Source organism: Canis aureus, chromosome 16 (genome assembly GCF_053574225.1).
Source record: "Canis aureus isolate CA01 chromosome 16, VMU_Caureus_v.1.0, whole genome shotgun sequence".
NCBI classification, from domain to species: Eukaryota; Metazoa; Chordata; class Mammalia; order Carnivora; family Canidae; genus Canis; species Canis aureus.
The window spans coordinates 18,189,261-18,204,497 of record NC_135626.1 but is presented as its reverse complement, the minus strand read 5'-3'; the positions used below and the strand labels follow the sequence as shown (position 1 = coordinate 18,204,497).

The following is a 15,237-nucleotide window of genomic DNA, read 5'->3' as shown; positions in this document are numbered from 1 at the left end:
TAATCTCTTACTTACCAACGTGAGGCTCAATCTCAGGACCCAAGATCAAGAGTCACATGCTCCATGGACTAAGCCAGCCAGGTGCCCAAGGGCTTACAATTTTGAAAGCCCAGAACCACCCATACTGCAATCCATCCCTACTTAGGGGTTTGAAAACATTACTCCTCTACTAACTGCCCTTTAAAATCTATGACAACAGGGATCCCTGGGTGGCGCAGCGGTTTGGCGCCTGCCTTTGGCCCAGGGCACGATCCTGGAGACCCGGGATCGAATCCCACGTCAGGCTCCCGGTGCATGGAGCCTGCTTATCCCTCTGCCTGTGTCTCTGCCTCTCTCTCTCTCTCTGTGACTATCATAAATAAATAAAAATTTATAAAAAAATAAATAAATAAATAAAATAAAATAAAATAAAATAAAATAAAATAAAATAAAATAAAATCTATGACAACAGGTCCTCTTCTTTTCCGGGTCCCACCCCACCCTAAATCCCTAAAGGTGCTCTCTTCTTCAGCAAGGATGCTCTTTCCTGGATCCTGTAATTATTTAACTCCTCTATGACCCAGTGCTTTCTCTTGAAGGTGTTATTCTGGTACTGGTAGAGTATTCTTCCTGGACATTCTAACCTTTCAACTTCTGAGTGAGCTTCCCTAGACCAGAGGCTGTCTTTTATTTTATCCTTCTAAGTTCCAGAATCAGGAACAAGATTATCCCATAACAGATACTGAATAAATACCACTGACTCACATTCCTGAAGAAAATAGCATATATTTTAATCTCAGGGTCTGGAAATTATGTGAATTTACATCCTTGAGACATATGGATAATACAAGTGCCAACAAGTGCCTGTGCATGTGCGTGGGGCAGGTACCTTCATTCTGCAAGAGGACAGAAGAGATAAAAAATGCCTGGGCAGCTCTTTCCATCTCTCGCTGCCATAGTGAGAGGAGCTGCCACCATATCCACCCACCTGCAATGAATGGTCTTGTACAACTACTCCAGCTTCCTGATCAAAAGGAACAAGCAGACACATAGCAACAAATCCAATAACCTGAAGGCTCACGACCTCTTCCACTACAACAGGCCAATTGGTGTGGAGCTGGTGGGCAACAGCAAAGGTTTGTGGTAGTGTTCATGAAGCCGAGATTCTTTTTTTTTTTTTTTTTTTAAAGATTTTATTTATTTGTTCATGAGAGACCGAGAGAGAGAGAGAGAGATACATAGGCAGAGGGAGAAGCAGGTTCCATACAGGGAGCCTGACGTGGGACTTGATCCCGGGTCTCCAGGATCAGGCCCTGGGCTGAAGGCGGTGCTAAACTGCTGAGCCACCCAGGCTGCCCTGAAGCCGAGATTCAGGCAATGAAAACCCTCCACCTCCTATGAGCAGACCACCACTAACAGGAATGCCACCCTCAGCAGCATCAGACACATGGTCTGCAAGAACAAGTGCTGTCCAGATCTGCACATGGCTGCCGTTCACAGAGCCGCTGCCATCCTGTGCAGCCAGATGCCTGTGATGGTGAAGAGGAAGCAGCTTGCCACACCAAGGACTCTTGAGCACCTGCCCCCCATCTCCAAAGCAATAAAGATGTCAACCACCAGAAAAATAATTAATTAACTTAAAAAAAAAAAAAAAAGCCCCAGGGTGCCCAAATGGCTCAGTCAGTTAAGCATCTGCCTTTGGCTCAGGTCATGATCCCCGGGGTCCTGGGATCATGTCTGGCATTGGGCTTCCTGATCAGTGAGGAGTCTGCTTCTCCCTCTGCCCCTCTCTCCCCCACCTTGTACTTTCATTCCCTCTCTGACATAAATAAAATCTTTTTTTAAAAAGTCCCAAATAGGGATCCCTGGGTGGCGCAGTGGTTTGGCGCCTGCCTTTGGCCTAGGGCGCGATCCTGGAGACCCGGGATCGAGTCCCACATCGGGCTCCCGGTGCATGGAGCCTGCTTCTCCTTCTGCCTGTGTCTCTGCCTCTCTCTCTCTCTCTGTGTGATGACTATCATAAATAAATAAAAAATTAAAAAAAAAAAGTCCCAAATACTGCTCTTTATTTACATTGTATTGAAAAGTATCGTTTGATTTCTGTACTTTAATCTCCTTTAAGTAGAAATCAGTGTTCCTAAAAGTGTGAAAATGCAGGCTGTGTCCGTTGTAGGCAGCTAAATCAGAACTTGGAATTTTTCATCATGGTATGTAACAGAGCTTGAATTTCCAAAGGCCCATCAGGACTGGATCACTATAACTTAAGATGAACCACCTCAGAAAGACTGGCCTTTGCATTTAACTACATTCATAATCATAGACAGTGTTGTCAGACAGGATAGAATTTTACTCACAAGTACCTGGGACTGTGCCCAGCAAGACAAGGAGAACAAAAAACCAAAAGAAACCACTTCCTTGAGATGAAGACACAAATATTGAATTTTTACCTGTTATAGTTTTCTTTTTTTTTAAGATTTAACTTATTTTTAAAAATATTTTACTTATTTATTTCACAGAGAGAGAGAGGGAGAACACAAGTAGGGGGAGAAGCAGGCTCCCTGCTCAGCAGGGAGCCCTATGCAAGGCTTCATCCCAGGACCCTAGGATCATGACCCGGGCAGAAGGCAGACACTTAAGTGATTTGAGCCACCCAGGTGCCCCAAGATTTTACTTATTTGAGAGAGAGAGCATAAGCAGGGGGAGCAGCAGGCAGAGGGAGAAGGAGAGGCAGGCTCCCTGCCAAGAAGGGAGCCTGTTGCAGGACTTAATCCCAGAGTCCTGGGATCATGACCTGAGCCACCCAAGCACCCCCTCCTTTTATAATCTTTTTTTTTTTTTTTAATTTATTTATGATAGTCACACAGAGAGAGAGAGAGAGAGGCAGAGACATAGGCAGAGGGAGAAGCAGGCTCCATGCACCGGGAGCCTGACGTGGGACTCGATCCCGGGTCTCCAGGATCGCGCCCTGGGCCAAAGGTAGGCGCCAAACCACTGCGCCACCCAGGGATCCCTATAATCTTCTGTAGAAACTTGTTCTGGGGATCCCTGCGTGGTGCAGCGGTTTGGCGCCTGCCTTTGGCCCGGGGCGTGATCCTGGAGACCCGGGATCGAATCCCACGTCGGGCTCCCGGTGCATGGAGCCTGCTTCTCCCTCTGCCTGTGTCTCTGCCTCTCTCTCTCTCTCTCTCTGTGACTATCATAAATAAATAAAAAATTTAAAAAAAAAAAAAAGAAACTTGTTCTGTATCAAAACAGTTTCTAATTATTATTCAGATGAAATACACTTCAAATATGTTACAATTTGTGGCAATTTTTTTTTAAATTTTTTTTATTTATTTATGATAGTCACACACATAGAGAGAGAGAGAGAGAGAGAGAGAGAGAGAGAGGCAGAGACACAGGCTCCATACACCGGGAGCCCGATATGGGACTCGATCCTGGATCTCCAGGATCGCGCCCTGGGCCAAAGGCAGGCGCTAAACCGCTGCGCCACCCAGGGATCCCTGTGGCAATTTTTAATCTTCAAAGCCTTGAGTCCTTGAATCCGCGAAAAGCTGCCCAGTGACAGAGAAGTACTGATCTCACACCCAGATGGGGAACCTGAAGCAACAGACCCAAACTATTTTTTTAAAAGGTAATCTGTCAAAAAGATATCAAAGTTGGGTACAATTTTAAGTCTTAGGATATCTAGAAAGACCTTTAATAGGCCTTGAGTGCAAAACAAGTCAGACCAAGACAGGTATTATTCATTCTGATAAAAAAAGAAATGGCAGTTCCCCAGTTAGCTTATGTAAACTTATACAGCCTACAGCTCCAACACAGAAAAAGAATTTTAAGAATTTACCAGGCTGTCAAGAAATTTTGGCAAGCATGTATTTAGAGAACAGCTAAACAAGCTGCTTATTCATGCCCTTTCTCCTCCCCTCAACTGTACTAGGTACAACAGAGGCCTGATTTCTCTAGTGACTCCATTGTCTCAGAATCACCTCACCAGAGAGCGGCCCTTGAACCCAGTCTAAAGTCTGACTTTGAAGTCTGAAGGATGACAGAAATTGAAGAGGCTTAAAGGCAGACACTAGGTAAATAACTACAAGGTGTTATTCTGAAACAAGCTGAGGGAGAACGTTTGGACCATGTGTGCCTGTTTCCTGACCCTGGTACAGAGGTGTCTCTTTCCTGGGTCTAATGTACCCCATCAAAGTTCACTGCTGCATTTAGACATTTCAAGTGGCATTTATAAATCAGTATTTGTGTTATGTAAGAATTAACACTGATTTACACTGCGTAAGAGGGTATCAAAACTGCAAAGAGTATCTTAAGCAAAATTTTGAACAAGTGTTGAAGTTATGAATGGAAGCAGTAAAAGGGATAGGATCTACAGCAACATCTGAATTCATGTAAGGGGAATGAAGACATGGCTCCCTCCAAAGTTGTATGGAAAAATATAAGCAACTACTAAATATGTGAAGAAATAATATAACTATCTAATATTTAAAGAAATATAAATTGGAGCACCTGGGTGGCTCAGTGATTGAGCATCTGCCTTTGGCTCAGGGCGTGATCCCAGGATCCTGGGATAGAGTCCCACATCAGGCTCCCCAGAGGGAGCCTGCCTCTCCCTCTGCCTAGGTCTCTGTCTCTCTCGAATAAATAAAATCTTTTTTAAAAAATGTAAATTGGGCAGTCTGGGTGACTCAGTAGTTTAGCGCCTGCCTTCAGTCCAGGGCGTGATCCTGGAGACCCGGGATCAAGTCCCGTATCAAGCTCCCTGCATAGAGCCTCTGCCTGTGTCTCTCTCTGCGCCTCTCATGAATAAATAAAATCTTAAAAATATATAAAATAAAATAAAAAATGTAAATTAAGTGGAATGAGATTTTATTTTTTTGCTTAAAAAATGACAAACATGATTGAAAAAATCTAAAACGTAGAGAGTCAAGGATATACTGAAGAATTACTAAAGTGAGATGTTTAAATGTATACTTTTTTTTCTTTTAAGATTTTATTTATTCATTTGAGGCAGAGATACAGAGAACACAAGCAGGAGAGGCAGGGGGAGAAAGAGCAGTAGATTCCCCGCTGAGCCAAAAGCCGGACAAGGGGCTTAATCCCAGGACCCAGAGATCATGACTTGAGCGGAAAGCACACACTCAAACATCTGAGCCATCTAGGTGCCCTTGATAGATACACTCTTTCTGGAAATAAGCACGAACAGTTTTTTTTCTTTTCTTTCTTTCTTTTTTTTTTTTTTTTTTTTTTGCATGAACAGTGTTTTTTTCCCCTTAAGATTTTATTTATTTGAGAGAGAAAGAAAGAAAAGTGGGAGGGGCAGAGGGAGAGAGAATCTTAAGCAGACTCTGCCCTGAGCATGGAGCCTGACGCAGGACTGGATCCCACAACCCTGAGATCATGACCTGAAACCAAGAGTTGGGCACTCAATGGACTGTGCCACCCAGGCATCCAGGGGCTGCATAAACAGTTTTAAAAATATTCATATTTTTAAAAAATAAAATAAAATATTTTTTTATAAAGAGGAAGAGGGATAGGAGAGACATTAAATTCTCTGTCTTAATTCCTAGACTTGTGGCTCATTCCACTAGACAACTATTTTCTAATCTGCATTGTGACCAGCTTTTTAAAAAAATTGAGTAAAAAAAATTTCACAGGGATGCCTGGGTTGCTCAGTGGCTGAGCAACTGCCTTCGGCTCAGGTCCCACATCGGGCTCCCCCCTCAGAGAGCCTGCTTCTCCCTCTGCCTATGTCTCTGCCTCTCTCTCTGTGTGTCTCTCACAAATAAAATCTTAAAAAAAAAAAAAGTGATTGAACATTGCACCAGAAATAGGACACACAAAAATTCTGCACTTCATAAAAATTATGCAACAAAGAACACAGCATCACTCTTGTAATATTCTTGCCGAAGACATATAATCTAAATTTTTTTTTTCATATAATCTAAATTAAACATGAAAAACCATCAGACAATCGTAAATTGAGGGGCTTTCTAGAAAATAACTGTCAGTAGCATTAACGTCATGAAAGTCAAAGGCCTGAAGAACTGTTCCAGATTGAAGGAGATCAAGAATACAATATACCATAACAAATAAATGCAATGTGTGGGGCACCTGACTGGTTCAGCTGGTAGAGCACATGACTCCAGATCTCAGGGTTGTGAGTTCACGCCTCATGCTGGGGGTAGAGCTGGCTTAAATAAACAATCAACAAAAATCCACTTAAAATAAACTCCAATGTGTGATTCTGAACTGTACACTTACTGCAAAGGGCACTACTGGTACAAATAGCAACATCTGAGAGGGGTCTGAGAATTATATGACAGCAATGCATCAACGTTAACTTCCTGATTTTGATCGTTGTATTGTGGTAATGCTGGAAATTATTCTTGTTTGTAGAAGATAAACACTAAAGTATTCTAAGATGATGAAGCAATCAGGTCAAATGATTCAAGGTACTATATTTGCAACTTTTCTGTAATTCTGAGATTGTTTCCAGGCATTTTATTTTTTTTTTAAGATTTTATTTATTTATTCATGATAGACAGAGAGAGAGAGAGAGAGAGAGAGAGAGAGGCAGAGGGAGAAGCAGGCTCCATGCCGGAAGCCCGACATGGGACTTGATCCCAGGACTCCAGGATCACGCCTTGGGCCAAAGGCAGGTGCTGAACTGCTGAGCCACCCAGGGATCCCTGGCATTTTATTTTAAAAACAAAACAAAAAATACACAAAAAAAGGAGACTCATGCTCCTTTTTTCCTTCTTGAATATCTCAGACATTCTGTATCTGCTCTCTCTACATCTTCAATAAACTCTGCTTTCACTTTCAAAAAAACAACAAAATTTAAAAATTAACAGGGACGCCTGAGTGGCTCAGCAGTTGAGCATCTGTCTTTGGCTGAGGGCGTGGTCCCGGAGTTCTGGGATCGAGTCCCACACTGGGCTCCCTGCATGGAGCCTGTTTCTCCCTCTGCCTATGTCTCTGCCTCTCCCCTCTCTCTGTCTCTCTCATGAAAAAATAAATAAAATCTTAAAAAAAATTTTTTTTAATTAACAAAAAAGGCACCACTGTTGAGGTCTGGAAAGGGGGTAAGTGCTGGAGATCATAAAGAAGAGTTGGAGAGGATGATCTGTTGGTAACCATTATCATTTCATCTTCATGAAAGTGACTTACCTCTACATCGGTGAGGGCTGACATTTGGGGTTCTTGCCATCTGGAATAGATTTCCTATATTTTTCTGCCTCATCAACTTTCGATTTCTTTTCAACACTTACCTGAATATTTTCCCCAGTACCTATACTTCAAAGTCTCTCCCAACCTCCACTCTGTTCTGGCAATGCTTCCATTGTGTGGCATTCAATGCAACCCTGTTACCCTAAAGGTTTTGGAAAGGTTCCAAAAGAAACGTCTATCCTATGAGATGCTTAGGTGGCTCAGCAGTTGAGTGTCTGCCTTCGGCTCAGGGCGTGATCCCAGAGTTCTGGGATTGAGTCCCACCTTGGGCTCCCTGCGAGGAGCCTTCTTCTCCCTCTGCCTGTCTCTGCCTTCTCTCTGTGTCTCTCATAATAAATAAATAAAATCTTTAAAAAAAAAAGAAAAGAAAAGAAACGTCTCCCCTAAAGGGACCCTATTAATAACCCTCCTTTTTCAGGCCTGACATCCACTAGCATTTCCATCAAGTTCATGTTTTTTGTTTTAAGACTTTATTTGACAGAGACAGAAAACACAAGCAGGGAGAGTGGCAAGCAGGAGAGGGAAAAGCAGGTGCTCTGCTCAGCAGGGAGTCCAACTCAGGACTCAATCCCAGGACCCTGGTTATGAAGACCTGAGCCAAAGGCAGATGCCCAACCACTGAGCCACCCAGGCGTCCCCAGAGTTTAACAGTTTTGACACTCTTTCCTCCCACTACACAAAAAGTTCCAAATGACTTCATGAACTTTATCTCCAGATTTCCTGAGAAGTACCCACTATAACTAGCTTCTCCACTTTCACACCAATAGCAGCTGGTAGGCAGTCTTGGTTATTCTAAAGCAGAAAGGTTTTCGGTAACAATCAATGAAGAGCTTTGAAGTTGTAAAAGGAAGATATTTATCACTCACCCTTTCTTCTTTCCTTTTTAGTGTGATCAGGGAGGCTTTGGAGGAGAAACAGCTGTATTATGCCCCTTCTCCAAGCAGCCATGAACTTTTTGCCTTTATTTCACACAAACAGTAAGAAAAGTTAGCTCTTAAAATGCACTGCCACACTTGTTGGCCACTTATTCGCAACAAAATTTTTATGCAGCCACATCCATGAAGTATCTAAGGAGACTGATAAGCCCTTGGAAAGAGAGCCTAGCAACAAAAGACAGAGTGAGCAAGGACATCTGAAATGAAAGAAACAGGAAGTCACCTGAAGATCTAGGAACAGTCCCAGCTTGGAGTCGACTTTAGTTTTTTGTATGTTAAGGAGATAAGATTTTGCTTATAAGACCATTTACTTTTCAGGGTTACCATCAAATAATACTGAAGGGAAAGTCTAAAAAAAAAAAAAGCAAAGGGACTTTGTCATCTTCAGAGAAAGACAAACTATTCCTTCTATCACTTTTTTTCCACCTAAGCAAGGATGTTTCCAAAGATATTATGCAACTTTCTATTGAAATAACACCGGGGGGGGGGGGGGAGAAAGAAAAAAAAATAAAATAAAATAAAATAAAATAAAATAAAATAAAATAACACCGGGAAAAAAAAAAAAATAATAACACCGGGGCAGCCGGGTGGCTCAGCGGTTTGGCGCCGGCCTTTGGCCCAGGGTGTGATCCTGGAGACCCAGGATCAAGTCCCACGTCAGGCTCCCTGCGTGGAGCCTGCTTCTCCCTCTGCCTGTGTCTGTGCCTCTCTCTCTCTCTGTGTCTCTCTCATGAATAAATAAAGAAAATCTTTAAAAAATAAAAAAATAAAATAACACCTAAGAGATGGATCCCTGGGTGGCTAAGCGGTTTGGCGCCTGCCTTTGGCCCAGGGCGTGATCCTGAAGTCCAGGGATCGAGTCCCGCATTGGGCTCCCTGCATGGAGCCTGCTTCTCCCTCTGCCTGTGTCTCTGCCTCTTTCTGCCCCTCCCCTCCGTCTCTCATGAATGAATTAAAAAAAAAAAAAAAAAAAAAAGAAAGAAAGAAAACTTTAAAAGTACTCCAAACAAAAAGTACCCCAAACAGGGGGCATCTGGGTGGCTCAGTGGGTTAAGCATCTGACTTTGGCTCACGTCAGGATCTCAGGGATGGAGCCCCATGCTGGGCTCACCACTCTGGGGAGTCTCCTTGTCCCTCTGTCCCTCCCTTTGCTTATGCTCATGCTCTCACAAATAAATAAATAAGTGCCCCAAACAAGGGCACCTGGGTGGCTCAGCTGGTTAAGTGACTGACTCTTGATTTCAGCTCAGATTATGATCTTAGGGTTGTGGGATCAAGCCCTGCCTCAGCTCCATGCTAACACAACATCTACTTGAGATTCTCTCTTTCCCTTTCCCTCTGCCCCTCTCCCTGCTTGCACATGCTTGCTCTCTCTCGCACGATCTCGCTCTCTCTAAAATAAATAAATCTTCCATGGGTTTGGGGAGTGGATGGTCTCTTCTGGGTGCCCTCACCCCAGTAAAGGAAACTGGACAGAGAAATAAATAAATACAATCTTTTAAAAAAAATCTACAAAAGTGCCCCCAACAAAAGTTTACTTTTGCACTTTGAGGAGAATTTCATATGCAAGCAGTAGACTAAATTACACCTTGCCAATTACTATAATCTTACAATAAGTACATACTGCTGTGAATGACATTTGGTTACATCTCAATCTATTCTCTTATGATGGGCAGCAATGAACTCAAGGGTATGATCTCAGAATATAAAAAGCCATTAAGGCTGCTCCTAATAGATTCTTCTAAAATATGATCCTACACAGCTCTTCAAAGGAAGGACAATATGTTTTAATTGTGAGATGAATTTTTACGTTGCTTTGATCTCCTGTCTAAAAGAGGTCTGGAAAAAGAAATAACTACAGTGGAGGAAGGGAGTAAAAATGTGTCATTCTGGTTATTAAAATCCATCAAGTTCATATTTCAGCCTTGGGATAACTGCAGCCAAAAACTGACTTGCAAGTAATTATCACCACTATCTGCAATAAAAGTTAATTGGACATAATTGAACTAACGCCCTAATCGGAGGGAAGCTGCAACTGGCAAACAGCCCACTTGTCTTGCTTCTTCAATCTGCAAATGAAACTGCTAATGATAATTTGTGGACAAACAAGAAATTGCTCTCATGGTTTCCCCACTGCAAATCACTCAGCAATTCCAGCTAATGCCCAGCATGTTGAGCCAGGAGAAAAATCATTAACTAGCGTTTCCTTTGATAAAGATGAATTTTAACAATAACCAAGTCCATTAAGGCTGAGAGTTGCTGGGAACTGTTAAATTTTCCCTAACCACCCTAAGTAAGGCACTCTGGCCTTATCTCTACACTCTACTACTATGCACTAGATGTGCCCTGTGATGCTAACATGTAGTACTTACCAAGAACAGACTTTTTTTTTTAAAGATTTATTTATTTATTCATGAGAGACACAGACTGAGAGAGGCAGAGACACAGGCAGAGGGAGAAGCAGGCTCCCCGCAGGGAGCCCAATGTGGGACTCGCTCCCAGATCCCAGGATCACAACCTGAGCTGAAGGCAGGAGCCCAACCGCAGAGCCACCCAGGCGTCCCACTAAGAGACATTATGGAAGGCCAGGAGCTACTATTACACTAATAATTTATCTTCTCATAAGAGAATCCTGGGTAACCTCATTTTTTTAGACTGGCAAATGGCATTGTTGATCTGCTTCAACAGCAAAGATTAAATCACTTCTGAATAGATGTTTTGGAGCTGATAGATTTGTGTTGCCTGACTCATTTGCCTTCAATTCTGGATAAGAGCTGCACCTCTTCCCCTGGAATTTTGTACCAGATTCTGCTTTTCAGTTGTATCTTCAGCCCAAGGGACTAAGACTGCCCTAGGGGTACTGTGGAGTCTTAAGAAGCCACTCTGTTTTACAGAAGGGGAAAACTGTGATTTTTAGTAACTTATAAAGTGGGATGACCCTGCTGAGGTGACAGAAAGTAAAAGAGAAAAGTAGGTACACAAAATGCTTACCTCTGTTTTTTTTTTTTTAAGATTTTATTTATTCATGAGAGACGGAGAGAGAGAGGCAGAGACACAGGCAGAGGGAGAAGCAGGCTCCACACAGGGAGCCCGATTCGGCACCTGATCCCAAGACCCCAGGACTACACCTCGGGCTGAAGACAGGGGCCAAACCGCTGAGCCACCCAGAGATTCCCCCTATGTTTTTTATTTTTAAGTAATCTCTACACCCACTGTGGGGCTTGAATTCACAACCTGGAGATCAAGAGTCTCATGCTCTACCAACTGAACAGTTAGGTGCCCCTTCTCTGTTTATTTTTCTTATTTTATTTGAGCTCTATTCTGGCAAGGAGGTAGCTAGAAATTAATGCAATCAGAACATTTCCCAAAGAAGCAGCTGGACAACCTGCTCATTTGGTACATTTTTTGTTAAAAGTTATTTTGGAAGGTTGCAGTTCACTTCCTGCAGTCATTAAAATACACTTTCTGATGGAAACAGAGGAAAGCCTAGGAATAGCTCAGCCAAGATGTAAAAAAACAGAGAGGGATCAAGAAACTATAATATGTATAGAAAAGGGAATAAAAGAGAACCTGAAGAGAACACTTAGTAGGAACGTCATTTATTCACTCCCTGAACAACTGCGATGCACTAGGCACGGTGGTAGTACTATGTATTGGGAATACAAATATGACAGACATCCCTGGTGAGAAATGTGATTACTGTGGTGAATGTTTCACAGTATACACAATATCAAATCATTCTGTTGTACATCTTAAACTAACACAATGCTGTAAGTCAATTACACTTCAAAAAGAAAAAAAAGTGGATCAAGTTGTTTGAAAACCAAAATAACAAAACAAAGGGTGCCTGGGTGGCTCAGTTGCTTAAACGTCTGCCTTAGGCTCGGGTCGTAACCCTGGGATCCTGGGATTGAGCTCTGCATCGGGCTCCCTGCTCAATGGGGAGCCTGCTTCTCTCTCCCTGTCTACCTCTTCCCCTGCTTGCTTGCTCACTCTGTCAAATAAATAAATAAAATATTTTTTAAAAAGTTTAAAAATAACAAAACAAATACTTCAAAGGAACAATGAGAAAGTAGGGGGAATAATATGGGTCATTGAAAGCCAAGCAAGAATTTACCAGACTGCAAAGGGTAAGCTACTCTAGGCAGAGAAAACTAGCATTAACTAAATGCATGTTTGGGAAACCACAAATGGTCTGGTATGAAGAGTTGGGTGTTGGGTGTATGTGACAAACCCTGGAGATGAGCCCGATATGCCAAATTATGAAGAGCCTTATATTTCATACTAGAGGGACAGAACAGCACTTTAAGAATAAAACTGGAAAAAAAAAAATAGAATAAAACTGGGTTGGGGCGCCTGGGTGGCACAGTCCATTAAATGGCCAACTCTTTGTTTTGGCTCAGGTCATTGTCTCAGGATCTGGGATCGAGCCATGCATCGGGCTCCGAGCTCAGCTTGGAATCTGCTTGAGATTTTCCCTCCCTCTCCCTCCCTACCTCTTCCCCTCCCACTCATGCTGTCTCTTTCTCTATATATAAAATGAAAAAATTAAAAAAAATTTATATATAAAATGAATAAATCTTTTCTTTAAAGATTTTATTGGGCAGCCCGGGTGGCTCAGCAGTTTAGCGCCACCTTCGGCCCAGGGCGTGATCCTGGAGTCCTGGGATCAAGTCCCACATCAGGCTCTCTGCATGAAGCCTGTGTCTCTGCCTCTCTCTCTCTCTCTGTCTCTCATGAATAAATAAAATCTTAAAAAAAAAAAAAAGAAAAAGAAAAAGAGGGATCCCTGGGTGGCGCAGCGGTTTGGCGCCTGCCTTTGGCCCGGGGCGTGATCCTGGAGACCCGGGATCGAATCCCACATCGGGCTCCCGGTGCATGGAGCCTGCTTCTCCCTCTGCCTGTGTCTCTGCCTCTCTGTCTCTCTCTGTGTGACTATCATGAATAAATAAATAAAATCTTTAAAAAAAAAAAAAAAAAAAAAAAAAGAAAAAGAAAAAGATTTTACTTATTCATGAGAGACACACAGAGAGAGGCAGAGACATAGAGGGACAAGCAGGCCCCTCATAGGGAACCTCATGTGAGACTAGGACCCTGGACCTGGGATCATGCCCTAAGCCAAAGTCAGACGCTCAACCGCTGAGTCACCCAGGCATCCCAAATGAATAAAATCTTAAAAAAGAAAAAAAAGAAAAAAAGCTGGGGTTGGAGTCACAGCTTAATATTCTTACCATTAAAAATCAGCATAAAAGTAGCTCCATATCTTAGAGAAAAACAGTGATGATTAAATAAGATAATATTCATTTTTTTAAAAAGCTTTTTATTTATTCATGAGATGGGGCGGGGGGGGGGACGGCGGGCAGAGACACAGGCAGAGGGAGAAACAGGCTCCATGCAGGGAGCCCAACGCGGGACTCGATCCCGGGACTCCAGGATCAGGCCCTGGGCTGAACGCGGCGCTAAACCACTGAGCCACCCGGGCTGCCCAATAAGATAATATTCATAAAGTGCTGAGTACAGTGTCTATGCTCAATAGTAGTTATAACTATTTTTTAATTAATTGATTTATTTATGAGAGACAGAGGGAGAGAGAGAGGCAGAGACAAAGGCACAGGGAGAAGCAGGCTTCATGCAGGGAACCCGATGTGGGACTCAATCCAGGGTCTCTGGGATCACGCCCTGGGCCGAAGGTAGGCGCTAAACCACTGAGCCACCCAGGCATCCCAGTAGTTATAACTATTATTAGCTAATGTCAGACTTTATCCTGAAGCCATGGGGAGACAGGGACAGGTTTTGAGGAGAGTAACATTGATCAGATGTCTATTGTAAATCAATCTGTGGAGGGCAGCCCCGGTGGCTCAGCAGTTTAGTGCTACCTTCAGCCCGGGATGTGATCCTGGGGACCTGGGATCAAGTCCCACGTCAGTCTCCCTGCGTGGAGCCTGCTTCTCCCTCTGCCTGTGTCTCTGCCTCTCTCTCATAAATAAATAAATAAACAAACAAACAAACAAACAAGTAAATAAACAAACAAATAAATAAATAAAATCTTAAAAAAAAATCAATCTGGGGCAGCCTGGGTGGCTCAGCAGTTTAGTGCCACCTTCAGCTCAGGGCATGATCCCAGAGACCCGGGATCGAGTCCCACGTCGGGCTCCCTGCATGGAGCCTGCTTCTCCCTCTGCCTGTGTCTCTGCCTCTCTCTCTCTCTCTCTCTCTCTTTCTCTGTCTGTCTTTCCTGAATAAATAAACTCTTTAAAAAAATAAATATAGGGATCCCTGGGTGGCGCAGCAGTTTGGCGCCTGCCTTTGGCCCAGGGCGCGATCCTGGAGACCCCGGATCGAATCCCACATCGGGCTCCCTGCATGGAGCCTGCTTCTCCCTCTGCCTATGTCTCTGCCTCTCTCTCTCTCTGTGACTATCATGAATAAATAAATAAAATCTTTAAAAAAAAAAAAAATATATATATAAATTTTAAAAAATCATTCTGCTGAAAATGTGAAAGACAAACAGAAGATGGCAGAAATCAGTTAAGTGCCTATAGTGATTTCAAGGCAAGAGATGATGATGATGATGATGATGAAGTCTTAAACAAAGATGCCATAAGGAGTAGATTTATTTCTGAGCTCAAAAACAGGTTAATAAAGTCTAAAGAAAGGCAATTTTACATGAACATAAATAACTTGAGCTTATTCAATAGTGTCACAGTACTAGAAATGCTGTTCAAAGTACTTTTACATGAATTCTCTTATCTGATTTTTTCAAATGTCCTTTAAGATAGTTTGTGCAGGGACACCTGGATGGCTCAGTGGTTGAGTAACAACCTTTCGGGCTCAGGGCATCAGAGTCCCAGGATCAAGTCCCACACTGGGCTCCCTGCGTTGAGCCTGCTTCTCCTCCTTCTGCCTATGCCTCTGCCTCTCTCTCGGTCTCTCATGAATAAATAAATAAAATCTTAAAAAAAAAAAAGGATAGTTTGTGCAACATCATTAGTTCCATTCTCAGAGATAAAGAAACTAGGAAAAGCTCATAAGTGCCTAGACTACAACCAGGTTTTCTGACCCCTGGCTCTCTTTCCATTTTCAC

General features: G+C 42.9%; 1 protein-coding gene and 1 long non-coding RNA gene across 10 annotated transcripts in view; one reads left to right on the top strand and one right to left on the bottom strand.

The window, feature by feature from the left end:
* Positions 1-15,237, bottom strand: part of FAM222B (family with sequence similarity 222 member B) — an 88,069-nt gene that overhangs the window by 17,583 nt on the left and 55,249 nt on the right. For 2 of the 9 annotated variants that reach the window (XM_077851986.1, XM_077851988.1), the window contains exon 2: positions 8,085-8,177. The exons of 6 other annotated variants lie outside the window; for them this stretch is intronic. The gene's annotated coding sequence lies outside the window, so the exon portion shown is untranslated. Of the gene's footprint in view, positions 1-6,099; positions 6,122-8,084; positions 8,178-15,237 lie in introns of those variants that run through there. One more of the 9 variants, XM_077851992.1, reaches the window with a different exon arrangement.
* Positions 3,503-15,237, top strand: part of LOC144286022 (uncharacterized) — a 56,635-nt gene continuing 44,900 nt past the window's right edge. Inside the window, exons 1-2 of the long non-coding RNA XR_013354141.1 lie at positions 3,503-3,613; positions 3,917-4,058. This is a non-coding gene — a long non-coding RNA (uncharacterized LOC144286022). The remainder of the gene's footprint in view (positions 3,614-3,916; positions 4,059-15,237) is intronic.